The sequence below is a fragment of the Balaenoptera physalus genome (genome assembly GCF_965194825.1).
Source record: "Balaenoptera physalus genome assembly, chromosome: 8".
Taxonomy (NCBI): domain Eukaryota; kingdom Metazoa; phylum Chordata; class Mammalia; order Artiodactyla; family Balaenopteridae; genus Balaenoptera; species Balaenoptera physalus.
Window position 1 is genome coordinate 82,525,495 of NC_138887.1, and position 27,216 is coordinate 82,552,710.

A 27,216-nucleotide genomic window follows, 5' to 3' on the forward strand; every position below is an offset into this window, starting at 1 on the left:
GTTCTTAGAGTCACTGTTGAATCAGGAGGTGGATGAAGGATCCATTTCTGAGGCATTTCAATAGAATATGGTACTTGGATGCACATTCGAGGAGGTGGAGGATGATTCCCAAGTGCTTAGCAGAGACTGAGTAGATAAGTAACATCACCAGCCAAAACAGGGTATAGGTTTGGTGGGATTGATGACAGGGCCCCTTTCATTTATTTGTAGATTTGTGTTTATTTTTTAAATTTCTTTTTTAATAAATTTATTTATTTATTTATTTATTTATTTTTTTTTTATGGCTGTGTTGCTGTGCGTGGGTTTTCTCTAGTTGCGGCGAGCGGGGGCTACTCTTCGTTGCGGTGCGTGGGCTTCTCAATGTGGTGGCTTCTCTTGTTGCAGAGCACGGGCTGTAGGCGCATGGGCTTCAGTAGTTGTGGCGCGTGGGCTTCAGTAGTTGTGGTTCGTGGGCTCTAGAGTGCAGGCTCAGTAGCTGTGGCGCACGGGCTTAGTTGCTCCGCGGCACGTGGGATCTTCCTGGACCAGGGCTTGAACCCGTGTTCCCTGCATTGGCAGGCAGAATCTTAACCACTGCATCACCAGGGAAGCCCTTGTGTTTATTTTTGAATAGGCATTATATGTCATTATACAAAATTCAAAAGACACAAAGAAGTTAAGGTGAAAAGTATGTCTTTTCCTCTTGTCATAGCCACTTTTGCCAATTTTGCCGTGTCCTCCTTGAGAGATTCTGTGCATATTACATCAACATATTTCTATTCTTTTGTTCATTAAAAATATTTCATACATACTGTTTCTTGTAAGTGAAAGAAAAAGGCACAACAGTATTCCTTAGCAAACATTATATCTTAGTATATGTATAGAGGGTATATAAAGTTCAGTTTTAGAAGAAATTTAAGGTGATTGTGGAACATACGTTAGAAATACCTCATAAAAGGGAACCCTCTTGCACTGTTGGTGGGAATGTAAATTGATACAGCCACTATGGAGAACAGTATGGAGGTTCCTTAAAAAACTAAAACTAGAACTACCATATGACCCAGCAATCCCACTACTGGGCATATACCCTGAGAAAACCGTAATTCAAAAAGACACATGCACCCCAATGTTCATTGCAGCACTAGTTACAATAGCCAGGTCATGGAAGCAACCTAAATGTCCATCAACAGAGGAATGGATAAAGAAGATGTGGTACATATATACAATGGAATATTACTCAGCCATAAAAAGGAATGAAATTATGCCATTTGCAGAGACATGGATGGACCTAGAGATTGTCATACAGAGTGAAGTAAGTCAGAAAGAGAAAAACAAATATTGTATAATGTTGCTTATATGTGGAATCTAGAAAAATGATACAGATGAACTTATTTGCAAAGCAGAAATAGAGACACAGGTGTAGAGAACAAACGTATGGGTAACAAGGGGGGAAGGGGGGGGTGGGATGAATTGGGAGATTGGGATTGACATATATACACTACTATGTATAATATAGATAATTAATGAGAACCTACTGTATATCAGGGGGAACTCTACTCAGTGCTCTGTGTTGACCTAAATGGGAAGGAAATCCAAAAAGGGGATATATGTATACGTATAGCTGATTCACTTTGCTGTACAGCAGAAACTAATGCAACATTGTAAAGCAACTATACTCCCATAAAAATTAATTAAAATAAAAAGAAATACCTCATAAACCGTGGGAAATACTGCTCTGAAAATGTCAGTGTTATATGCCTAGGGGGATTGTTGAAACCATTAGAGTCGATAAGATCATCCAGGGAGTATGATGGTGGAAAGAGAAGCAAGAACAAAAAGAACATGATCTTTAGGGGAAAAGTGAAAAAGGAGTGGCTGATGATTATCTTCCATGAAGGAAATACAAGAGTGATGTCTGCTGAGACCAAAAAAGATTTGACCACAAAATCAAAAACTGGGTTAAAGAAAACAACTGAAATTTGAAATGGTCAATTCGATAAAATTATTCAGATGAAAAATCAGGTTACACAGAGGAAAAGAATGACAGATTTGATTGCATAAAAAATTTCCTTCCTGACAAATTTAAACAAAGTTTAAGCAAATTTAAAACATAAGCCCCAGACTAGGAGAAAATATTCACAACACATTTAATAATCAAAGAATTAATACACAAAATATATAAAGAGCTCCTTTGGCCGGCTATCATCGTTTAAGCATCTACTATGTACCAGATGATATTCTTGGTGTTTTGCATGCATTATCTCATAATCTTCACATGACCTTATGGTATGGGCATTCAGTGAGGAAACTAGAACTTAGGTAACTTTTCTAAGGCAACATGCCTGTTAGCAAGTGGCAAACCAGGATTTGAACCTAGAATCCACATACTTTATCATCATAGTATGATGTTTCTCAAATTACTAAGAAAAAGAAAATTTAACCTAAGAAAGAGGGGCAAATAATACTAGTAGAAAATGTGCGCACACACACACACACACACACACACACACGCAGATTCGAAGAACCAACAAATGAAAAAATGACATTAATAAACAAAAATATGAATTTAAATGGCAGTGGGTTATTGGCCCTTGAATTGTTGGAACTAGTCAGTGTTGCTGAGAAACCCATACTCTTGGTGAGATTAGAAACTGCTACAGCCTTCTTGGATAGTAACTTGGTAACCTCCAGTAACCTCTGAGCTAACACACAGGATCAGACTGTCACATCAGACTTGCATGCATCAGAGGTTTTATCCATATAGAGCTTTACTCATAATTTCAAGAACACAAGTGATCAAGGCACTGGCTAAGCAGGAAGTGTACAAAATCCTGCATACCTCCTGGGTCTTTCATTCCTACTTTGGACAAGTAATAGATAAGATCTCACATGAGGTTTGTGGGACATCTCACACAGCAGGGAACCTGGAGGTAAGGCAACGTTACCATTTTGTACCCTATATAGTTATACAGCTTGTGTGACTTTCTCAGGAGTCTTGCCTCATGAATCCATAAATTCTAACTTTATTTACCATAAACAATTCTTCACCAGCCATATCCTACTAAGAGCATTCCATAGATAAGAGATCTAGCAAATATCATTAGTCTATTAGCCAGGAGGTCAAGTTTTCAGCACATTTACAAGGAGTTTATGTGTCACCTGCCTTCTTCCTTTCCTCAGAACCAAAGGCCAGGTACTTTAACTCCTTCTTCCCCACTCTCCTCAGATGAACTTTGAGGTGAGCAAAGTTACATATAAGGCTGATCATTATGATACTGTTTTTAAGGGGAAAAATAGAGATAACCTGAAAGTCCATCAACGGGAAAGAAAATTGGAAATAATCTCAAGCCCATTAATAGGAAATCATGGCGCACCCTTTCTACAACACTCCATGCAATGTTCAAGAAGAAAAGGAATCCATATATATATAACTTTCCAGAACAACTCATGGGAAAGAGGGATACGCCGTGCGACATGAAACTATATATGTAACATACCTGTGTATAAATACCTAGATGAAAGTGTGGAAGGAACCACACCAAATTTTATATGGGAAAGTGTAATGGAAAGGTTGGGAGTAGCACTGGGTGAAGAAATGCTTTGACTTTTGACTCTATTTCTAGAATATTTGATATGTTTACAATGAAAATATTTTCATTTTGCTCGTGTTCGTGCACTTATGAACACTTTAAAATTTAAAATCGGAATGAAACTTTGAGTTAGTGGAAGACTGAGTAGAGACTACAGGTTGTTGGATTGAGACGGGAAAGGCGCAATGGGACAATAGTTTGGTGGGGAAATATTGTGGCAGGATATTTGTTACTGCACTGATGGGGAAGAGCCAAAGGTGAGGAAGGACCCAAGGATAGTGGGTAAAAAGGACTGTAAGAGATGGGGGAGGAGGAATTTGTGGAGCAGGATGAAGGGTGATAAGACCCAGATGATAGGTGCAGTTTAGACCCCATCCCAGCAGTCAGCATGTTCGTGGGAACTTTGTGAATAAGTATGGTAGAATTGGGGCACCCAAACTATGCAATCATGGAGGACTGGACAGAGATCTGTAGGTTTTACTCCTTATTCATGAAATATGCTGGCTACTGGGAGCCTTGTAGAGGCTGGGGCAACTGCAATGTGGAAAATTGCACAACAGTTTCAAATATGAAGTCAGAGCGTGACCAGCTATAGCAGAGAAGGAGACTCTGCACAGGCCTCTATGGTAGTAATCCCTAAATCCTAACAGTTTATACCCTAAAAAGAGTCTGAACCCTAAAAGACTGTATGACCCCCTCCCATTTGCAGGGACCACCGGCAGGCCCTGCCACTACTTCTAACTCCTTTGTTTTTGTTGAAAGCAGAGATATGAGAGCCATCTGACTTGCAAAAGGATTTGTTATTCTGCCTTGAGAGTCCAGGAAAACTGCTATTTGAATTGTCCCTTTTCTTTTAGTTTGGGAGGTTTTTACATACCAGGAAAATGACATGGACCCTACTGACACAGTGTGTCTTGTTACAGCTGCTCAAGGGTTGAAGTCCGGGTCCCCAGTTGACCTTTGCATGGATGGTGGTGGGGCCATGTTTTTTTCTGTGGTGTTTGGCTGGGATAGGGTGGTTATTGTCTAAAAGTTTTCTGTCTTACTAGCCTGCCTCTTTTCTAGTCCTTCAGCCAGAGAGAGCTTTTCTTGCTGCCATTGGCCTCTCTGGGTTGCCAGCTTCTCTAGCATCCAGTCCAGAATATATCACACAAAAACCAGAGAACTCACCATCGTGTTGTTCCTTGGGTCTCAAGTTCTCTAGATGGGCTACCTTTTTCTTTCCACCCTTCAGATCTTCTGGTGTTTGTTTTATATATAATGCCCAGGGCTTTGGCTGTACTTAGAGGGAGGAATAGGGAGAAATGCATCTATTCCATCTTGGTCCCACTGATGCAGTTTTAACAGTCTGTAATATCCAGAGTTCTCAAGCACATCTTGTGAAATTTAATTATGTTCATTTAAACGATCCTCTCTATTATGGGATAAATTTTTTCTTTAATTAGTTCTATCAAGAAGTGTCCCCAAAACTGATGAGTTTTTTAAATTGCTTAGGCAATTTTGATAGATTCAACTGACTTTGAATACCTTTCCATGTGTTTATTGGTCCCATGTATTGCTTCATTTGTGAATTCCATATTTTTGTCGTTTGTCCACATTTCAATTGTCCTTATTATTTGATTTGTAAGTTTATATGTTAGGGAGATTAACGGTCATTTGTATGTGGCTGCATCTACACTCAGTTCCTTTACTTGCTGAGAATTCTTCAGCTGCAGTTTGAATATGGTACCTTCAGCCACATGGTACCTACCACATAATCTGTTGGGAACATTAAATAAGACAATAAATATTAAGGCCTCAGACCAGTAAAAAGGCAAAGAGTAAATTCCTGAGAAGCGGTAGTGATTGTTTACTGTGGAATTAGATGCCCAAGAAAGTCTGGACAGAGGCAGATATAAATCTGATTGGGCCAGCTGTCTTCCCAACACCAAGATTTCTCTTCTTGCCATCTGAAGTTAGAGGTTGCTGGGAATTTAAAAGTGTCTAGAAATTCCCTTGGCAATGAATAACACTTTATGGCATTTATTGAAGTTTTGTCACAGAGAAAATAACAGTAATGATACGATTTTAGAATTGCCTCTACTCAATATAACATCTTTTTCTTGTTTTCAAGACTTCCTTGAGAAGTTAAAACAACTTTCACTTCTATAAAAGTGGAAAGTGGACTTAATCTGCTTTCTCCCAAAAGTTAGATTTTTACGTGAGTGAAGTCATTTAAAAAAATATGTACTTCCCAAGATTCAGAGGTTTGGGTGTAGTATACGATGTTTAACGAAACGGGAGACTCCAGGCCAGAAAGATGAAGACTTAGAGGGTATAGAAAATTTATTCTTATGGGAATACTGTAGATGCGCCGTCTTACCTATTATTTTGCTCAGTTCTTAGAAATATTATGTGCCCCTTGGGACTGATAAACAAGGTCCAGTTTGCTTGACTCCACTTCCCGCAGTGCATTTGAAATAAGCATTGTAGGGAGAGCATTTTCCCATCTTTTGGTTACAGATTGTTGTGGAAATTTGTGATGTAATCTTAAAATAATATGACGCCCCAAACAATGTATTCTAAATCAAAGCCAATATTAAAGTTGATGAGAAAGAGTTACCATAGCTTTAATCGTCCCAGTCAAACGAAAACATTTAGAAATTCAGGAAATCTTATATAAGAAATCTTCTGAGAATAAAAACCAAAGAAAAAACACAAACTGATCAAGTCATTTATCCACTTTTTGGCTAGTATGTTGAGAAGGGAATGGCATAATGGAAGAACACACCTTGGCACAGAACACCAGGCTAGGAAAGAAAAGAAAGACTTGGGATATACGTTCCTTTTCTACAACCTAATTCTATGCTTAATTTTTTTCAAACTGCTTCATTACTCTGAGCCTCTGGCTTCCTGATTTGTAAAATGAAAACAAAACTCTGAAGGTATTGTGATATGAAAATTCTTTATGAAGCTTGGCCTGGGGTGTACAGCTGTGAGTCCCAGTGGAAAGTTATTGCTCCTTAAGTGAGATGATCACACTGAACATGGTGTGTGGTACACAGCTGGTGCTAAATAAATGTTTGCCAAATGAATGTGCATTAAACCAAGTAAAATCTATTGCTAATTTGCATATAGTCTGGCATAAATAACACTCATGTATCTTGCCTATAATATTAGCAGGTAGCACTAGGAGATCTCTAAGGGTCTTTACACAGAATTCTAGTGTGCCAAGTTTAAAAAATGTATTTTAGCAGTGGCCCAGAGTTCCTTTGGGGTAGCAAAGGAACTCTTGCTACCCCAAAGGAACTCCTTGTTTTGGAAAATGCCTTGAAAGGTGTGGCGGAGACTGTAGTGATCCCCTCTTTCTGTAGTGATAGAGCTCAAAGCATGGCACGTAGCTGCTCAGAATAAAGACTACATTTCACAGCCTCCCCTGCAGGTCATAGTGACCATGGGACTGAGTTCTGGCCAATGGGATATAAGCACAAAGTTTGTAGCGCAAAGTTTGTAGCAGCTTTTGGGAACCTTCCTTTGGAGACACTTGGCCTGTGCCCTTTGCACTTCTCTGTTCCATCCTTCCTCCAGTTGCTAGCTGGAGGAAGAGAGCCAGGCCCTAGGATGTAGAGCCACCTGGGAGCAGAAAGGTGCTCCATTTGTTTGTACCAGTGGCAACTATTGTTATGATCTGAACTTCACATCTTGTTGAGGCTTGGTATACATTTTTACTTGGGACTCCACAGCCTTCTCTTGAGACTTCCTCTTGAAATCTGCCTTCTGTCATTCCTCCTACCCACTCACTCTTGGCAGGCAGTTTTCCATGGTTCTGTTGCATTTCTGCACAACTTGCACTTATCTTGCAAGTTTGTTCTAGACTATCTTTTCACGGATGTTGTAGAAAGGTTTTGGAAGATGAAGTCTCTGCCTCTGGAGCAAAGAACAGGTTTGCTTACAACCTTGGAAGCTAGAGATAGTGTCTTTCTTGAGAGCAAAAGGCAGACATACTGCTCATTATACAAGATGCAGTTTTCCTAAACACAGAGTATTTCAACCCAGAGTATGTGCAGGTGTCATCTGGCCCTCGTTGCATTGTCCTATGGGAATTGAGGTTTGGCGAACCAGCACAAATGCTGATACTCTGACTACTGTTGTTGCTGTAATACAGTCTTTTGTCCCTAACCCAGGATTGTCTTCTGTCAGCACACATGAAACTGTGGCCGGCTAAATGGTTAGCCTGCAAGTAGGATAAAAATCTCAGACCCTTTGCCTACCTGAGTTTGTCTGATCTGCCTCATGTTTCTAAATCCCAACCTGGGGTAAGTATGGAGATGCAAGAAAAAAAAAAAAATCCCAGGTTGTGAGAAGCAATGCTCATTGAGGACTGATTGAAGGACAAGCATTTTTAATGTTACCCTTGGAACATGCACTTTCCTCTCAGGCACTTATTCTAAATTGTGTTTCCATTTTTTTGCCATCCGCCTATTTTGATGGACATGATAAGAAAGAGCAATGGGAAAAGTTACTGCTGTATACATCTTTGGGATAGTTTCAGGACACCGACTACCACATTATGCAGTGTCCTTTTTATGAGGACCTACGGGAAAAATTTGTCTCAGGTATTAGGAAAAGCTGCATTTCTGTTGAACAGCTGTGGTGTGTTTGTCCTATGGACACTATAAATCTTGTAACTGACTGTGTATCTCAGCACCTTGGAAGAATGAAGCCAAATTTGTGGTCTAGCTCTTGGAATTAATTGAGGCCAGACAGTATGCATTTGAGATATTAAGTTTACCCCAGGTTGTTTTCTTCAATCCGTTTCCTCATTTATTTATTCTTCTGTTTTTACAATATGCCTATTTTTCCATTTTTATTTTAATCAAATCTTAAGGGTCTGATATTTCTACAAAGTTTATTATAAGACCAGCACTTCCTGCCTCCCCCGTCCCCGTCCCCGTGGCTCCTGAATCCTGTCTCTTCCTCTCCCAGGGTTAAAGTCCTGGTTTTGTTGAAGCATCTGAGAATGATGCTGGGAGGTACATTCATGAGAGCTAACTAGTCTAATGTCATTAGTCTACCATCATACTTCACTGATAATTTGGCCAGTTCTAGAATTCTAGGCTAGAAATAGTTTTTCCTTAGATTTTGAGGACTTTGGTCCATTGGTTTCTAGGTTCCAGCATTTCAGCTGTGAAGTCCAAAGCCATTCTGATTTTGATCCTTTGATATGACTTGTTTTTTCTCTCTGGAAGCTTTGTTGGGTTTTCTTTCTGTTCCGAGTGTTCCGAAATTTTAGGAAAATAATGGGCATTTCCGGGGTCTTTTTCCATCCACTGTGTTGGGCTTTTGTAATATGAGAACTCACATCCTTCAAATGAAGGTCATTTTTCTTTTCTTGTCTTTTTATTTTTATTTTACACTGGAGTATGATTGATTAACAATGTTGTGTTAGTTTCAGGTGTACAGAAAAGTGATTCAGTTCTACATATACATGTATCTATTCTTTTTCAAGTTCTTTTCCCATTTAGGTTATTACAGAGCATTGATCAGAGTTCCCTGTGCTATACAGTAGGTCCTTGTTGGTTACCTATTTTAAATATAGCAGTGTGTACATGTCAATCCCAGACTCCCAATCTATCCCTCCCCCCCAACCCTCCCCCACTGAAGGGCATTTTTCTCTGTTTCTTCAATAATCTCCTCTCTTGCATTTTCTGAGTTCCCTTTTTAATGATTTTATTTAGGTTTTGGACCTTCTGGGTCAGTCCTCTCACGGAATCTCATGACTGGTTTTCCTTCTCCCTATTATTAATTTCTGTTTCTTGTAGGATCTCAATGTATTAGCTTCCTATTGCTGCCATAACAAATTACTATAAACTTAGAGGTTTGAAACAACACCCATTTATGATCTTAGTTTCTAGGAGTCAGAAGTCTGGGCACAGCATGGCTCATTTGGGTCTTTGCTTAGTGTCTCACAAGGTGGAAATCAAGTTGTTGGCTGGCTGAGCTCTTATCTGAAGGTTTGGGAAGAACCTGCTTCCAAGCTCATTCAGGTTGGTGGCAGAATTCCATTCCTTGTGGTTGTAGGACTGAAGTCAGTCCCCTTTTCCTTACTGGCTGTCAGCCAGGGGCTGATCTTTGCTCCTAGAGGCTACCCACATTCCTTCTCATGCTTTCCATGAGCACCTAGAGGCCTTTCTCAGGTAGTGTCCTTACCTGAGGCCCCTACACTGCACAGCCCTCTCACATCTCAAATCTCACTTAATCATTGGGATTCCTCTTCTGTAGTTAAGGGCTCATGTGATTACTTTGGGCCTTACTTGGTAATCCAGGATCATTTCCTTTCTTTAAGATCGGCTGATTAGTAACCTTAATTGCACTTGTAAGTCCCTTCACAGTAGTACCAAGATTAGTGTTTGCATAACTGGAGGGTGGGGATCTTGTGGGGACATTTTTGGAAGTCTGTTTATGACACTCCTTAATTGTATATTGCAACTCTCCTGTTTCCTGAATTTCTTTTTTTAAATAACATTCTGTTCTTGAGACCTGTGGAAAATAGCTTCTCTTCCTTTGAAGATCTTAGTGAAATTATTTTCTTTTAAGTCTCCCCCCGCCCCTCCCCACATATTTTCTCTTTCCTCTAAGTTTCTTTCTTCTGTTTGTTAGTTTGGGGCTTTCTTTTTTCATGTTAGAAGCTTTCCGCAAGTGTTCAATTTCAGTCCTTGGCTCTTTGTCCATGTTTATGAATGAGGGACTAAATGCTGACTGCAAACCCTCTATGTGGCAGACTCCACTTAAGTATCATGGGGTGGCACATTTCACTGCAGGTCTACAGTGTCAGTATATGTGGGATTATTTTCTATGACTGGTTAGAATCCCCAGAGAAGAATGTCCCAGTCCTTGGTGGAAGACCCGGCTGCCGGTGAGGGAGGGGCCTGGGAGCATCTCCAGATTCAGCGGACAGCCTTCCTAAATCCTCCTGTTTCCAGTGTGGTACCTCAAACCTCACTCTGCCTGGTGTTCTGGGGCAGAGTCTCTCCGGCTCACCATTTTCTCAAAATAAAGGTACACCATTTTGCTGAGGTTGGGGAAGGGAGCTAATGTTTCTTAACAGATTTTTCAAGCCATCGTCCTGTTTTTAACTCTGATTTTACCCTCGATTTCAGAGGTACCTGGTGCTGCTTGTTTCCGAGATTTTGTGAAATTCTGCAAGGCAATGTTGGTGGTTTCTGGGCTTCCCCTCCTCTGGTTTGGCTCTTGGCTCTCTTGAGATGACCAAGCCAGCTGCTTTTTACCACTTTCCACATGCTGTTGCTGCTGTTTCCTCTCCCACTGACTTTGCGTAAATTATGAGTCTCTTTAACAGAACTCCATCGCTGTCTTTTTGTGGGCCTCCATGAGAGAGCCAAGGTAAACACATCCATCCAATGCACCATCATTACTCAGAAACTCCATACATTAGATGTAGGATTTTATTTTTAATGGAAACGCCTTAAATCCTTTTTGGAATGTGATGAGGAAAAAAAATCAATTCACTAAATTAATATTGTGTCTGGGAATCTGGGAAGTTAGCTTCTGAAATGAATTTTCTCATCTGTAAACAACCTGAAAGGTTTGCTATAAAGATAAAATGTGACAATATTTGAGACTACCTAGGACAGTACTTGACATGCCGTCGACATACAATATATGCTTGTTGAATAAAGGAATCAAATGCATTCACACGAAACCAAAAGAAAATATATACATATATGGGGGGGGGGGTAGATATGGTGAGCCAGGGCTGGTTATAGACATGTGGTGCCCAAAGTAGGGTAGCAATATGGAACTCCCCCAAACCAACGGACTCCCCATGTTTGTTCAACATTTATTTAGTTGGTGGTTGAAGGGAAGAAATGAATTTTCTCTTTAAAAAATTGTATATCTCTTTTGAATTAAGGGCTTGTTATTTAGAATAAATGTAACATTATATTTTAACTTTCTTAGAAGTGTCTTTTTTGGGGCTTCCCTGGTGGCGCAGTGGTTAAGAATCAGCCTGCCAATACAGGGGACACGGGTTCGAGCCCTGGTCCGGGATGATCCCACATGCTGCGGAGCACCTGGGCCCATGTGCCACAATTACTGAGGCCCAGGCCCCTAGAGCCCGTGCTCCGCAACAAGAGAAGCCACCTCAATGAGAAGCTCACGCACCGCAACGAAGAGTAGCCCCTGCTCGCTGCAGCTAGAGAAAGCCCGACGCAGCAACGAAGATCCAAAGCAGCCAAAAATAAATAAATAAAATAAATAAATTTATTTTAAAAAAAGATAAAATAAACATAGTTCTCTGATAGATTAATGATGTCACCTTCTTAGACTATTTCTGAACTTCTTTTATGTGAAGATAATAAACATTTTCAGGTTTAAGTCATTATCACCTGCATTTTCTGTTATATGTTGCCAAACCTAAGCCAAACATATATACCAAGAGCTTCCCTTCCCTTACTTTTATCTTGTTGCCACCTCTGAAAGGGAGAGGAATACCCTCTAGAATTGATAATGACAACCCAAAGTCTTGGATTACTCTTCTAGGCTGTTGCTGCCACCACGGCTGTTGAAGCAAAAGTGAAACACACCGTTTTGCTAAAAGTTATAATAACATCCATGGCCATAGCTTCCAAATGCCCAACACGTTGGCATCTACCAGCAATAAATAGGTACTACTCCTCACCTCCACCCTTTACCTGTGGAAGTGTCTCCTTCTTAGAAAATGTGCACAAAATCTTTGCATGCAAAGATTTGAAAATCACTTTATCAAAATAAAATAATTTGAAATCACTTTATCAAAGTCAATGTAGGACTAGACCTTTAGTGGGAATTCATAGATATATGCTGAAAAGAGTCTCTTGCTCAGATTCACTCTTCCTCCAGCCTTCAACATTTAATTTTTAAAAATTTTCAAAAATACAGAAAAGTTGAAAGAATGTTACAATGAATTTTACTCATACTCCTACCAAGGAGATTCAATAGCCATTAACATTTTGCTGCATTTGCTTTGCCTATACTTATATATATTTAAAGCTAAATCTATATCTAGAGCAACTTTTTTTTTGGCTTACTATTTGAAAGTGAGTTGCAGACATCATTTTTTCACTCAACATATTCTAAATTTCCAAATTGTGTTTTATGTGGTCACGAGAGGGCCAAAGGCATATTTTCTAAGTGTTTTCAGCCCAATAGTGTGTGTGGCTTGGAAGGAGGTCTTCAGCCTTGGTGTGGGTCAGGTGAAGGAAGAGTACGAAGAAGCAGTGTTACAAAGTGAACAGCAAGGCTATCTGCATTTTGTTGGCCCAAATTAGGGAACTATTTCCTTTGTTCCTAAAATACTGAAAAGTCAACCAAACTCCACCAAATCAGTTCAAAAACATCTGAGCCTATAATGTTGACTACTGGATATTTCTGGAAAGCCATTGTTAAGTAGGGTGACCAAGTCATCCTGTTTTGCCTGGGACTTTGTTTTAGCACTAAAATCCTGGGAGAGCCCTCTGTCCCAGACAAAACTGGGTGGTTGGTTACCCTACTTAAAATAATTCTCTGACTTAACCTCCCTACTGAAAGAGTTGGCAATTATTTCTTCATTCACTTAACAAACCCTTACTGAACAGATGTTGAGGTGGCCCCCGGGCTAGGGTTGGCCATGTATTGTTGACTGTGACACGGTCTTTGCTCTGCAAGGATTTGACACTATCTGCTGTATTTGCCATGGGTAGTTAAAGAGAAATCTCTGTGTTTTAGAATTGAAATTTCTTTTCTCTTCAGGGTTGCAGGTAGGAGAAAGAATGAGAATGGCTTTACAGGGAGAATAATCTGGATACCTAAACACACTTTGTCCAATTGTAGGGGGATTTAGCTGTCTTAACCTTACATTTCCAACCATGGTTCCTTAACACAGAAAAGTTAGTGAGGAAGATAAACTTGTGGCTACAATCTCTCATTGTCTCCTGAGAGCCTTCAAGCTATGAAGCTGCTCAGCGTCCTTTGAAGTAAAAGCAGGTTTTTCACAATCCAACAGTCCATTTGTGAAAAAAAAGCTGATGACAGATTCCTAGCAGGTTGTGCTTATGGTTTAGAATCAGTGTCTCTGTCCCTGAAGAAAGTGACAGTGTCACAAGCGCCACATTCTAGGCTTTATGGCCCAGGAGCTTTGAGCTTCTTTACGAAAGGGAACTACTTCTGAGGTAGGAAAATGTTCGCAGCCACCCCACCATGTCTTATTGTTTTAAAATGCTGAGAGCTGTCTGATCACTATAAGGCCAGGTGTTGGGTTTCTTCATGCCTGTGTTTCCAGTTCCAGCCCAGCACCTGGCTGGGAGGAGAGTCTCACTGAAGTTGTTGTATCAAATAGATATGGATGAAAAAGGGAAAAAAAAAAAAAAGAATTTAGATCACTTTACTAAGTAAAAAGTACAAATTGAAAAAATATAAGACACAAATATTTCAGTTAAAGTCTAGCATGGGTGTGAGCTGGCAAGATTGTAGGGAGTAGATGATGATTCCTGGTGAATTTATCTTCTGCTCTGACTTGATTAGGTTTCTGTTGAAAATACTTACGCAAAGATGCAAAGATTACTGTTCTCTTGTTTAACTAAACAAACAAAAGTCCCAGGCAAAAATTTGAAGAGCCTAAATTTGCACGTTTTTACCTCTATAGGGCTGCTGTGCATTCTGCTTCTGTGGGTGAAAGGCCAGTTCTATGCTTCAGTTCTCAAATTCAAAACCTGTGAGGAGCTTTCTGCCCGTGGATGCCGCCGAGTAAGCATCGTTGAAGTCTCCCCCCTCCACTGCCGTCATGTCTAAGTCAGAGTCACCCAAAGAGCCCGAACAGCTGCAGAAGCTCTTCATCGTATGTTTGAGCTTTGAAACAACTGATGCGAGTCTGAGGAGCCACTTTGAGCAGTGGGGACGCTCACAGATTGTGTGGTAATGAGGAATCCAAACGCCAGGCGCTCCAGAGGCTTCGGGCTTGTCACATATGCCGCTGTGGAGGAGGTGGGTGCAGCCATGAAGGCAAGGCCACACAAGGCGGATGGAAGAGTTGTGGAACCAAAGAGGGCCGTCTCAAGAGAAGATTCTCAAAGACCTGGTGCCCACTTAACTGTGAAAAAGATTTTTGTTGGTGGCATTAAAGGAGACACTGAAGAACATCACCTAAGAGATTATTTTGAACAGTATGGGAAAATTGAAGTGATTGAAATCATGACTGACCGAGGGAGTAGGAAAAAGAGAGGCTTTGCTTTCGTAACCTTTGATGACCGTGACTCCGTAGACAAGATTGTCATTCAGAAATACCACACTGTGAACGGCCACAACTGTGAAGTAAGGAAAGCCCTATCTCAGCAAGAGATGGCTAGTGCCTCATCCAGCCAAAGAGGTCCAAGTGGTTCTGGAAACTCTGGTGGTGGTCGTGGAGGCGGTTTTGGTGGGAATGACAACTTTGGTCGTGGAGGAAACTTCAGTGGTCAAGATGCCTTTGGTGGCAGCCGCGGTAGCGGTGGATATGGTGGCAGTGGGGATGGCTATAATGGATCTGGTAGTGATGGAAGCAATTTTGGAGGTGGTGGAAGCTACAATGATTTTGGCAATTACAACAATCAATCTGCAAATTTTGGACCCGTGAAAGGAGGAGACTTTGGAGGCAGAAGTTCTCGCCTCTGTGGTGGTGGAGGCCAATACTTTGCCAAACCCTGAAACCACGGTGGCTATGGTGGTTCCAGCAGCAGCAGCGGCAGAAGGTTTTAATTACTGCCAGGAAACAAAGCTCAGCAGGAGAGGAGAGCCAGAGAATTGACAGGGAAGCTACAGGGTACAACAGATTTGTGAACTCAGCCAAGCACAGTGGTGGCAGGGCCTAGCTGCTACAAAGAGGACATGTTTTAGACAATACTCATGTGTATGGGCAAAAAATCTCAAGGACTGTATTTGTGACTAATTGTATAACAGGTTATTTTAGTTTTTGTTCTGTGGAAAGTGTAAAGCATTCCAACAAAGGGTTTTAATGTAAATTTTTTTTTTGCACCCATGCTGTTGATTGCTAAATGTAATAGTCTGATCATGATGCTGAATAAATGTGTTTTTTTTAAAAACAAAAACAGAAACAAAAACCTCTGAGGAATCCTATTACCAGCTCCTCTTCATGGAAACCAGCAGCCTTTGTTACAGAAGCTTAAGAGCTGTCAGTAAACAGCTTGGGGACAAAGATAGTCACTCACTGAGCCTGTTCCACGCCCTTGTTTGACTCTCACAACTATTATTATTCCCTGCAGACAAGGCACTACTATTACTCCCACTTAACAGATGAGGAAGCTGAGCCTCAAGGAGCTTATGTGATTTGCTGAAGATCATGCAGCTAGTAAGTGATAGAATCTAGGTGTTTTAGTTCCCAGATCAGTGGTCATTCCATCAAGTTTCTCCTATTTTACATTGGAGACATGATGACGGATAAAGTATGGTTTTCAAGAAGGAAAAAATCATGACTCATGTAAATATAAAATGAACATATGTCAAAGGTTTTCTGTAACTCACTAATTAATGAGGAACTGGTAAGACACTAAAACGAGTTTAAAGAGCACTGAAGAAGTAAGATATTTCGAGGCAGTGTTTGGTAAGATTGCTGGGTTAGATGTAAAACCGGTCAATGTCCAACAGGGCAATAAACTATTGCCTTTGAGGTTATCTATTCTAGTGAACATAAATTATTTACATCTCCACTGAACAAAATTCTACAAATTAACCTCTGTCCCCAAAGATTTGTGAAATAGCTCAATCAATAGGAAGTCAAGCTCAGCACCACAGTATAAGAACACCTTGTAATCTTTCCTGCCTATTTACAAGTTTCAGATAATTTCAGACGGTCTTTCAAACGTGACTTTTGATTGAATTTGACAGATACATAAGAAGTATGTACCTTCCCTTTTAAGGAAGAAGGTACTTGTGCCATTCTCCTTACACACTGTAGATTTTCCTTTCTTATGCCATTATTATTGTTGATACCTGATACATTACTATTGTTGACAAGTAATACATACGCCAGTTCAAAACCTGCAGGAAATCTGTCATCAGCTTTCTTATATAAAGATAAAGCTGTGAAAAGCCTTCTCATTTGGTAAGAAAATGGACTTTTGAAACACTATATGATTACGACCCGAAAAGTCTTATGTTCTTGTAGTAACTCACTGAATTTCTAATTAATTGAAATTCTAAGGACAAAAAGTGGGCCTTTTCCTATATTAGACAACTAGTATTTACCTGATTAAATTTCTCTGCTACAGTGGAAAGACAGACCAGAATTGGACTATCTGATTTTTGCCAGTTACGTTATTTGAACCTTACTTTCATTATCTCTAAACTGGTAATAATGCTAAACCACATGCATTCCTCAGTTTAAAAGTATTATTAAGTGTTCTTTATCTCTGTATCATAAGTAGCAAAATATTTAACCAAAATATAACTGGACCATTTTGATTTTTAAATATCATGCTATTTTCTGGTAAGATCTTCTTGGGGGGATATAACTGCTTTGACCAACTAGCCACAGCTGATGTGGGTCCATCCATTTAACTTCCCCATAAAGTTAGAGGTTAACTTATAAAAGCTGATATGGTGTGTGTGTGTGTTTGACCTGATAGAAGATAACCCCAAATGTTATGGTATTATTGCTCTAAGGGAAGTTAATCAGTTTTATATCTAATCTGACATTCTCATTTTTGCATTCGTTTTCTCACTATTATAGCCTTATTTCTCGAATGCTCTTCTTGCCAGCTCTTTTGTCTTTCTGCTGATCCCCTCATTAAGTAGTTAAGTAAAGCTTTGCTTTATGTTTTCTAATTGTGTGAAAAGTTGGATTTTTTTAGAAGTAGGTTTTTTTTTTTTTTTATCAGTTTGAGAATTAAGCGTTTAACAAACTAAACAGGAACAAACAAAAACCCAACAACCCAAACTTGATTCCAGAATCTTGGAAGAACAACACAGATTTTCACCGAATAGTCCCAGAGACAGAGTGGAGGGGATTATCATGCCCAGCTGCCAAAATGTGCCCTGTAAGTTTCTCTGTCTCCCCAAAGTCCCAGACACGTAAGTAGCTGCCTAAATTCTGTCCCTCTCCCAGCTCCCTCTTCCAGTCCCCACAGACCCCAGGCTCTGCTGTTCTCACCTCTCTCCCCTCCTCTGGCAGACACACCCTAAGGCGACCCCCACTGAATGACATTGAATTTTATAATCTTCTCCTTGGATGAGTGTGGGAGGAACTTGTGACTTGTTTCTAAGCAATAAAATAAGACTGATGTGATGAGATGTAGTCCCGTGATTTCGTTTCATTATCTAAGACTGTTTTAGCAGATTGGAAGGAGACTCGCCTACTGGCCTCAAAGAAGCCAGCTGCTATTATGTGAACTGGCTATGGAGAGAGCCACATGGCAGAAGATGGCGGAGTCCTCTAGGAGCTAAGGGCCTCCATCCTATCACCACAAGGAACTCAATTCTCCCGACACCCACTTGAGCCCGAAAAAGGCCCCCAAGTACCAGGAAGGAACAGAAGCTGACCGGCTCTCTATGCAGCTGGTGAGACCCTAAGCCAGCTAAGCCAGCCTGGACTTGATCCTTTGTGAGTAGATCAAGTGAGATAAATCCATAGTGAGATAATAAATGGGTGAGGTTTCAAGCTGCTTAGTTTGGGTTAATTTGTTACAGAGCAAAACCCTCTCGATCTCTTGGCTTCTTTCATTTGCATTCCCATAAACTTTCCCTTCTCAGGAAAACTAAAGGATCTTCCTTAGCACCACACTCCTGAGAAACCAGAGAGTTTGTGTGTGTGTGTGTGTGTGTGTGTGTATATGCATGCATCAGAAACAGACCATAAGTCTCACTTCACTGTCTCACTATATTAAGTTGCTCATTCCCCTAGTAAAATCTATTGACTAATAACCATCCAGATGCCAGTAGGCTGCTCTCCAATATGTGTGTGCATTTCTGCTTCCACAAGCAAATGGCAGAAGAGTCAATGTTGTTTGTTCCCAAATCTGATCATACCAGTTGTAAATGTTATTGTAAATGACATAGTTAAATATTACATAAACTGAAAGTGGGAAAAGGGATTTTTTTTTTCCTATGAGAACTAGGAGACGTTCTTTAAGGAAAGTGCTGTCATATTAAGTAGAAAAGAGGAAAATAATAGAAATCTAGAAGGATATTGTTCTGAGATTACTTCACAAGTATCTTTAAATTCTGGTTCTTTTTAGGGATCTGAACTTTGCACATTGGTTGTTTATGTAAGGAAGAAGCTGTATAGCTCATTCTGCACTTCAGTTAAAACGAAAGGCCTTGGCCTTACAATACGTTTGATGAATGAAAATGAATATTTGAGATGTGTGTGTAATCTTTTATAATGCTTTCCCACTTTAATTGACTTTTTCGATTATTTGATTGTGCTAGATAAAAGACTCCTTCTGAATTTTAATTTTAACACTTTTTCTGCTGTCACAATAAGGTTGCATACAAGAAATTCTGTTTTTAAGAAAAGGAATGTTTTGAGCTTACTGGCTGAAAGTATTTTAGGAAAAATCTAAGGCCTTGTCATAAAGCTAACTCGCATTCTACTGTTTATCTTAGAGCAGCAGCAAAAAGAGCTGAAAAGTTAAATGAGAGGTTTGACAACAAAACAGGAAAGTTATCTCCACGTGGTGGCTCTTGACATGTTTTCAAATGCATAACGTAACAGGGTTGGAAGATACTGTTATTGCTGACCTTGGCAAAGAATAACTGGCTATTGCGAATTAATTTATAAAAGGTAAATAACAAAGGACTCCCAGAGAGGACTTCCTCCCTCCTCCCTCCCTCCCTCCCTCCCTCCCTTCCTTCCTTCCTTCCTTCCTCCCTCCCTCCCTCGCTTCCTTCCTTCCTTCCTTCCTTCTTCTTAGATCTATGGTTTATAACCCATATTTATCTTAAGGCATAATGAGATCCCAAACTTATTCCTGATGGCCAGTACAAGCACATACAACGATCATATCCCTGGAACTAAAAATTCAGACAATTGGTTTACCAGTGGGGACAGACTAATTGAAACTGGGACATTAACTTCTCTTCTGCTTTGGATTTATATAAAGAAGGGCTTGTGACTATTGCTAAGAGCATTAAGAATCTGAGTTCAGGACACTGCCTGAAGAGTTGCCTGTAATATTTCTACTTTGTCCTTGGACAGGCCTTTGGAGAAGACAAATACCTCTCTTAGCCAAAGGAGTATTCAAAATCCTGCTCCAGAATCTGCAGAAAGGAGGCTGTTAGGAAGTGGGAAAAGAGCATAGTAGATTTGCTTCTGAGATTACTTTGTTTTCTGAGATTACAAAGACTCATGAAAGTGGCTTTCCAGACAATAGGCTACTTCTTGGGCTCCAAGCTCTAGACACCTGTCCCTTCTTGCCCTGGTCCACCTCCAACCATGCACCTCCTCTGTGAGAGCAAGGGGACATGCCCACCCACAGCCTGCACCTCCCCTTGTAGACCATGCTCCTGGCCTCCAGGTCCTCAAAATCCCCACCCAAAAGGCCAGGGTCTGCTTCTGGGGGCTGTGCGGGACTTTCTCCTGGGTCATCCTCTCAAGCATTGCCCATGATACCTGTGCTTCCTTGACCCTGAGGGGTGGCTGTTCATAGGGTGACAGGAATAGAGTTTAGAGGTGCGGGTGTCTGCACGTGTGAGTGCAAGTCCCCCTGAGTGTGGGACTGAGACAGGGATTGAGAGAGAAAGGAGCAGCTGCAGGCTGGAGGCTGCCCACCATCTTCTGACACAGAACACTGAGGGACCCATGATTTCTAAATTCAGCCTGGGAGTCCAGGTCCTTATGAAGGCATATTTATCATGGCAGTAGAATAGAATGTACACACTTTATTTAGCAGCTTGTTACCTTAATTTATAAGTTTTACATATACTTTTCTATAAATAGCATGCAGGTCATCACTGCAATTTTTCCCACACTCTGCATAGAGTTGTACTGCTGATAACAATACAAATTAATACAACCCCTATGGGGCAAGCCGGCAACATCTATCAAAACTAGGAGACACTGCTTTGGGAAATGTTCCCGGTGTTCTCCTTACTTGCTGCAAGTAATAAGTCCTTCCTTCTCCCTGCCAAAAAATCTATTGAAATTATAAATGTGTACTCTACGGCTCAGAAATTCCACTTCTGGGAATTGCACAGATGAATTTGTACAATTGCAAAACAAACTATATACAATGCAGTTTTGAAATAACAATTGAAAACAGCACATGTTCATCAATAAGAGGTAGTTAAATAAGTTAGGGTACATCCATACAATGGAATATCATGCAGCTGTAAAAGAAGACGTGGGAGCTCTCTATGAACTGATGTGGAAAGATTTTCGACATTTAAACATACGAGCAAGCTACAGAGCAGAGGGAGAAAAGACAATGGATTCATAGTTGCTTGTACTCGCAAAAAGAAAGATTGGATAAAATGAATAGAAATTATTACTTTTGTTTATTTGGGGATGTGAGCAAGATTATATACCTTTGTATGTTATTTTTATTTTTCAACTCCATGAATGTATTATCTATTAAAAATATAGGTATATGTTTTTCATTTTTATTTTAAAAATAAATGTTATTTTTCTGAAAGTTAACAAAATATTTTCCATTTTTATTTCTCAAAGGAAGCAATATATATATTAGAAAAGAAAACTGATTTCCAAAATGTGGTTTGAGCCCTGGAACTCTCAATAAAATGAGCACCTCTGTAAGCCAAGGCAGGCGGCTCTGCCACTGGGGAGCGACCTCTGACCTCACCCAGGTTCCAGGCAGCGCGGGGCTCCTGGGCACACCACGACTGCACCGTACCCTCACTCGGCCCCTCAGTCTTGGGACCCTCCCCCCGGTGTCCTGTCTCGTTTCTCCCCTCCTCAAAGCTCCCCGCACCCTCTCTCCACCCAGGGGCTCATGCACAATCTCCTAAAGAGGCCAGAAGAGGGGGCCTCTGAGCAGCTTCTCCTGAACCCAGGGCCTGGTTATCCTGTCGGCATGGGGTGGGGTTGGGAGCCAGGAAAAAGCTCCGAGAACACAAATAGTCTCCTTCATTCTGATTCTTCTGCAGCAGCAAACACCGAGCATGACTGAATATCGGAATAAAATTGTGTACTTTACGTAGACGAGGTGCTGCTCTAGGGGATTCTAAAAGCCTCTTCTACAGCCTTTTTGGCTGAGAACATGGACTTAAAGAACTCCCCTGTTTCCAAGAAAACCACTGTTGCAGGGGAGTCGGCTACTTCTGTTTGGCACCCCGGGCCCAGAAGGGGCCTCTGGAGGCCTGAGGGAAGTGGGTGGAGTAGGACCATATCCAGGAAGCCTGGGTCTCTGGCCACTGCCTTGGTGGCAGCTCCCAGCCCAGGCCTCTGGGGCGTCCACGCCCCCATCCTGGGCAGAGGCTGCTGGCAGCAGCACATAGGGAGCCCCTGAGACCCAGAAACTCAGGACAAGGACCAGTTTCTCCAAGGGATGTTGCTTCCTGGTTCCCTAGGACTCAAAGCAGCATGGAGAGGAGGGGCGGTCAGTAGGAGCACGTTTGGTCTGATGAATTCCTTCCTACACAAGGACCCATGAGTTTCCCTGCTCTGAGAGGGGAAGGGGGCTCGAGCCTCCTTGGTTAAGTTCCTCAGAGGAGAAGCTAGAATTTTAACAGGGCTGGTGCTGTAGAGGGTTGTGACCATTGCTCTAGGTGAGAGTAACACTGCTGGGGGGGTGGGGCTTTTTATGCTGCTTTGCACATTTAAATATTGTAGGTTTCATTCTATATCCTATTTGTTGTTTTTCCCTTAGTTCATCACATCCTTCTTCACTGTCTCAAAGAAGGATCAAGAGCAGGCCTTTAGCAGACTCCAGTCTTGTCTGCTCAAGAGGAACCTAGTGCAGGGATGTAAACCCAGGACCGGGCATTGCTCTTCCCTCATGACAGGGCTCCTGCTTCTCAAGGTCCAGCTTCCTGGCTGTTGCCTTTGGTGTGAGAGACTAAATACACAAAACAGACAATGACCAGACTACACATAAGAATAGAACTCTGACCCACAATCTGCAGCAACCAGAGGAGAAAACCAGCTCATTATCTACAATAAGCAGCCCAGGAAGCCAGTTTGCTATCTATGGGCCAGACTTGTAGAAAGTCAGGCCATATCTCTAGTAATTGCTCCAGGAAGCCAAACAGTAAGCCCTGTAACAATTGACCCCAGATGGCCAGGACTTGATTAATAACTGACAGCTTCCCTAATTTTTGTCCCCACTTCCAATTTAGGACCAACCTGAGAAAGTGAAATACGCACTTCTAACCAATCGTAATATACTGTGCTTCTAGGTAGCCTGCCATAGCTTCCCCAGGCCAGCCGCCTCCAATCAGGGCACACTGGAAGACTTCCCTTTTTTCCAAAGCTCTCCCACTCCTCTGCCTGCCTTTGAGTCTCAGCCAACACAAGTGAGAGAGGGTGGCTGACTCCCTTGCTGTAGCAATCCCTGAGTAAATTGCCTTTGCCTGTTTCACATTTGGGCAGCCTTTGTTTCTTTCCATGATTGCCACAGTTTTCCAAATCTCCCTACTTCTCACATCTAACCCAAAGGCAACACCTGAAGGCTAACAATGATTACTCAAAATATTTATGTCTTTATTATTTACTTAATACATGTAAATATTTTTTAAAGTTTTCTGAGGCGGGGGAAAAGGATTAAAAGTATTTGAATGCTGGGAACCTGGAAGTATATACACGTGTGTCTGTATTTTGATTCTTATAAAATTGTTCCTCATAAAACATTTTTCATGTATGTTTTCTTTTAACGTAAACATGACAATATGTCAGTCTACTGGTGTGAATTTACGGAGCTGATTATAGACATTTTGGAAGGAGGTCAGCACTGGAGGAAATAACACTGGCTTGTTGATCAGTAAGTAACCTCTTTCAGTTTAAGGACTGAGTTTGTAGCAGCTGAAAGTGGTACATGCACACTTGCAGTTTTCAGTTTCACCAGAGGATGGCGCCCATACTTCTCTGATAGGTTTTGCCAGGATGCTTCGGCATCCTCTCAAGCGGCATCTGAAGAGACATTTTAAAGACTGGTTACCTAAACTGTTAACCAAATTAAGGTCTTTATTATTAATTCAGCTTTATATACAGTTAAAAATGAGTATAAGTCTATAACATCTTCAGAACAATTTATGCCAAAGAATAAAGCAGCCTGAAATGCATGGAAAGCTACTTATTTCCTGTAACTGTACTCTCACTTTATATTTAATTTATACAACTTTCAAAAACCAGTTTCTACAAGTCAGATCTTTCAAAATTTCCATTTTCTTGCCATCTGCTGCTTTGTAGATCAGCCATTTAATATTAAAACTCTCTCAGAAGCTGTGCTCTTTAATGCACGTACTAGCTTATCAGGTGATTCCTTAGTTGAGCTGTTTGCTCCTAAGCTGAGAGGAAGAGTGCAAGTCGCCGGTCTGTCTTCTCGGCTTCCCTGGCGGACTTGAGCCAAAGGTATGGTCATTTTCTGGTCTCCTCTTCCTTGACTCTCCCCTCATTTGTTCAATGGTGTCTTCTGAACAAGAGTGACCATAAGTTTTCCTCCTTAAATTTTGTATCCTGGAGACTCAAGAGCTGTCTGGAGGTAGTAGAAGTCTTTGCTCAGAAACTGTGCTTCTCTTTGGGAAGATGACCCCAACCTCACTTATATCATATAATCCACTCAAAAGCAACCACAATCAACTCACGTAAACTCTTTTAACATAAGTTGAATCCATACATGGGAGGTGTAGCTGTGCCATGAAGTGGGAACAGTGAATTTATAAAGTGCTAATAAAATGAGGATGTCATAGAGGTTCACAATCCTTTATCTGAAATTCTTGGGGTCAGATGTGCTTTGGAATTCAGAATGTTTTGAATTCATAAATTTAATCCAGTGTATATACCGCATATTATGTAATACTCCAGAAGGGTCTAGGGCAACTCCCCATAATCAAAACATTACTACTTCTACGGAGAAACATGAATATTCACATTAAGTGGGATGAAGACTAAATGGCCTCATGTCATGTCATGTCAGGTTTTGCCTCCAAATGAGCTAGGAAAAACCTTGGTTATAGGAGATTTTTGGATTTGGGGAATGCAGATAAGGTATTGTGGAGCTATATTAGGTGCTTTTCATGTGCTATTTCATTTAATCCTCACAGGTGTCCTATGTTAACCATAAGGATATAAGAATATGGGGAACCTGAGGATCAGAGTGGTTAAGTAACTTTCCCCAGGTCACACAGCAGAGCCAACATTCAAACCTTGGCCTGATTCCAAAAGGCAAAATGTTGCATTATCTCCCACATTTACTAAAAATACTAAATATTCTAAAATACTAAAAAAAACTTTAACTTCCTTGCCGATTTTGGTTTTTTCACCCATATTTTGCACTATTCTTTATTTTCTTTGGGGTCCATGACAGGGAATATGAAGGCATAGTGAATTATTCCACCATGATGGATGGAGGTAAAGCCCCTCCCTGGCATCTTCACGGAGCAGCCTTGCCTGGCTGCAATGCTGAAAAGCAAACAGTCAACACTACAAATGGCAGATTTTCCAGTAGTTAGAGATTCCTGTTGTGCCCTTGGTCCACACAGCTAATCAGCCTTGACGTTGTCTGAAATATAATCCAGCATCTAATTAATGTCTCCCACCTACTTTTGCAAATTTTGCACCACCCTGGCCTCCCATAAAGGGATTCTGTTTCTTTGAATGGGGACTTCAGAAGTTACTTGGCTTAATAAAGTTGTCAGCAGGCCAGGGAGGAACTGTTGGCTTTGTTCTGTACATTTTCTCAGGATGGGAATGAATTAAGATAATTGTATTTTAAAACTGCTTTCAAGGTAATTCATGAGCCATGTTCTTTTTTTGCATCGTAATTATCCTTTTTTCGCATCCTAATTATCCTTTTTTCTCTTTTCCCTTCTGTCTTTCCTTCTTCCAAGTTATGAGCCCATTTATACTCTAAAGTTTAGGAGCTTACAGTCTTTTTTTCTCTGCTTTTTCTTTCTTGTAATTGAACCAATAGCTTAGCAATTGCATGAACACAAAACTCTTTTTATATGCCTGTAAAAATATTACAGTTCACAATAAACTGTGAAACATTTTAATGGATCCTTCCAGTGACATTTTACAGACTTTCAAGATTTGTTCGAAAAATGATTCATCTATAGGTGTACATATATCTATATGTCATCCTTAAAGTATTAAAAAAAATCACACTTGACTTATTTTTATAAAGGTTAATAACAGATACAGGTATTAATACCTTCACACCTAGCTTCCTACCTGTCCATAAAATTTACCTACAGTGAAGTGCACAAATCACGTTGTACTTTAAATATATTACAATTTTATCTGTCAATTATTCCTCGACAAAACTGAAAACCCCCCACGCAGTAGGATACAACTTCATACACATTTGGATGGCTGTTATTTAAAACGAAGAAAAAATGGAAGTTAACAAGTGTCGGTTGAAGATGTGGAGAAATTGGAAGCTTTGTGCATTGCTGGTAGAAATGTAAAATATTGCAGCCACTGTGAAAAATAGTTTGGTGGTTCCTCAAAAAGCTAAACATAGAATTATCATATGATCCAGAAATCCCCCACGCCAAAGTACATATTCAAAAGAATTGAAGACAGGGACTCAGACAGATACTATTAGGCCAGTGTTCACAGCATCATTATTCACAATAACCAAAAGCTAGAAGCAACCCAGATGTCCATCAACAGATGAATGAATTAGAAAAATGTGGTTATATGCATATGAGCTGAATATTGTTCAGCTCTAAAAAGGGATAAAATTCTGATACATGCTACAACATAGATGAACCTTGAAAACGTGATGCTAAGTGAGATAAGCCAGACAAAGCAGGGCAAATATTGCCCGATTCCACTGATATGAGGTACCTAGAAGAGGCAAATTCATAGAGACAGAACGTCAAATACAGTAGAGGTCACCAGGGACTGGGGAAAGGAGGAAATGGGGAGTTATTGTTCAATCAGTACAGAGTTTCAGTTTGGGATGATGAAAAAGTCCTGGAAATGGATAGTGGTGATGGTTGCACAACGTTGTGAATGTACTTAATGCCACTGAATTGTAAATTTTAAAATGGTTAAAATGGAAATTATTATAAATATTTAAACAGAATAAAGAGTGAAAAAAGGGCAAAAAGAAGAAAGTTTCCATTTATTTCAATTAAGAAAATATACTTAGGGCCTTATTATATGTATATTTTTATTGAGATATAATTTACATATAGCATTATATTAGCTTCAGGTGTACAACATAATGACTCAATATACATATATATATATTGTGAAATGATCACCACAGTAAGTCTAGTTAACAACCATCACCACGTATAGTTACAACTTTTTTTTTCTTGTGGTGAAGACTTTTAAGATCTACTCTCTCAACAACTTTCAAATATACAATACAGTATTATTAACTATAGTCACCATGCTGCACTTACAGCACCAGGATTTATTTTATAACTGGATGTTTGCACGTTTTAACCACCAACAATCTGTTCTCTGTATCTATGAGTTCAATTTTTTTTTTTTAATTCCACATATGAG

The 27,216-nt window shown here is 40.4% G+C and overlaps 1 pseudogene across 1 annotated transcript; it reads left to right on the top strand.

The window, feature by feature from the left end:
* On the top strand, nucleotides 1-24,316 carry LOC309665492 (heterogeneous nuclear ribonucleoprotein A1 pseudogene; annotated as a pseudogene). Its single transcript has one exon. The product of its transcript is annotated as a heterogeneous nuclear ribonucleoprotein A1 pseudogene (transcript).
* Nucleotides 24,317-27,216: the final 2,900 nt, after the last annotated feature.